Source organism: Octopus bimaculoides, chromosome 7, assembly GCF_001194135.2.
Source record: "Octopus bimaculoides isolate UCB-OBI-ISO-001 chromosome 7, ASM119413v2, whole genome shotgun sequence".
NCBI lineage: Eukaryota > Metazoa > Mollusca > Cephalopoda > Octopoda > Octopodidae > Octopus > Octopus bimaculoides.
Genome location: NC_068987.1, coordinates 62,915,994 through 62,917,129, shown reverse-complemented (window position 1 = coordinate 62,917,129; position 1,136 = coordinate 62,915,994). Strand labels below are relative to the sequence as shown.

Genomic DNA, 1,136 nt, shown 5'->3' with positions numbered 1-1,136 from the left:
ATGTATACATATACATCTCTCTCTCTTTCTCTCTCTGTGAAAGTATCTGTCACTACAGTATCGAAATGTGATTGTTTCAGTTAGTGGAATAGTTTCATTTTTAAAGTGAAAGTATTTGACATGAGTGTTTTTGTTTCACTTTTGACACGTAATACTTAAATAGTGGAGGAGATATTATGTTGCCGTGTGCTCGAACTCTGCAAGAAGTTAATAATTTTTTTGGACTAAAACACAACTGGAACCCTAAGTAAGGCATGTGTAAAATTTGAATGAAATTGGTTGCGTAGTTCTCGAGTTTTAGGGATTCACACAGACAGACAGACAGACAGACAGACACACATTCTCATTTTTATATATATAGATGTCCTTTATTTTCAATCTTCTATGCAAACATGTCCAGTCACGAAGAGATATTACCTTGCTTGTAAACAAAGTGAGGGTTGATGATAGGAAGGGCATCTGGTCGTAAAAAAAATCTGCCTCAACGAATTCCGTTTGATTCATGCAAGCAGGAAAATGGACTTGAAAACGATGACGACTTACCACAAATGTAAGCAAACTCATGTCATAATGAGCCAACGAGAGAACCCCTCCCTTACATAGCCACCTAGAAACAGCAGTTAAATATGCCACGAATAACACCCAATCGTCTTTAGATAGGAAGAACATATTGGACAACGCAATCAAATATACAAAAATAGTAAAATAAAAAATATAACACCTTTGATCATCGGTCATTTTTGATCAGAGTTGACCAGCATCTTAACAAGAAAAAAACAGCAACTATCATTATTCATGTATTTAAATTAGAGCATTCCTATACAATAGAGTCGGAAATTATTTACAGCACCAAGAACCATAATTTCTTTGGCCGTGTAGGTTTCGTGCGTTGTATTCTGGGGAAAAAAATAAAAAGTAGCACTCCCTACCATCGCCTTCTTTTGTGATTTTTCAGCTTGATATTTTTCTTTCGAAATTATTTTCCATATTTGTCTTATATATCCAAGATTATGATTCTTTAAAAATGAGAGTAGCATAAATGTGGAAATTTTTTGGAAAAAATTCAAAACTGAGAAATCACCTCCCCCCCACAAAAAAGAAGAAAGAATGGTATGAGGTGGGGAGGAATCTCACTA

General features: G+C 34.9%; 1 protein-coding gene across 2 annotated transcripts in view; it reads right to left on the bottom strand.

Annotated features, from left to right (window-relative positions):
- Window positions 1–1,136, bottom strand: part of LOC106879160 (ATPase ASNA1 homolog) — a 29,091-nt gene that overhangs the window by 26,425 nt on the left and 1,530 nt on the right. The window contains exon 1 of one of the 2 annotated variants that reach the window (XM_052969721.1): window positions 930–948. The exons of the other annotated variant lie outside the window; for it this stretch is intronic. The gene's annotated coding sequence lies outside the window, so the exon portion shown is untranslated. Of the gene's footprint in view, window positions 1–929; window positions 949–1,136 lie in introns of those variants that run through there. 2 annotated transcript variants of the gene reach the window in all.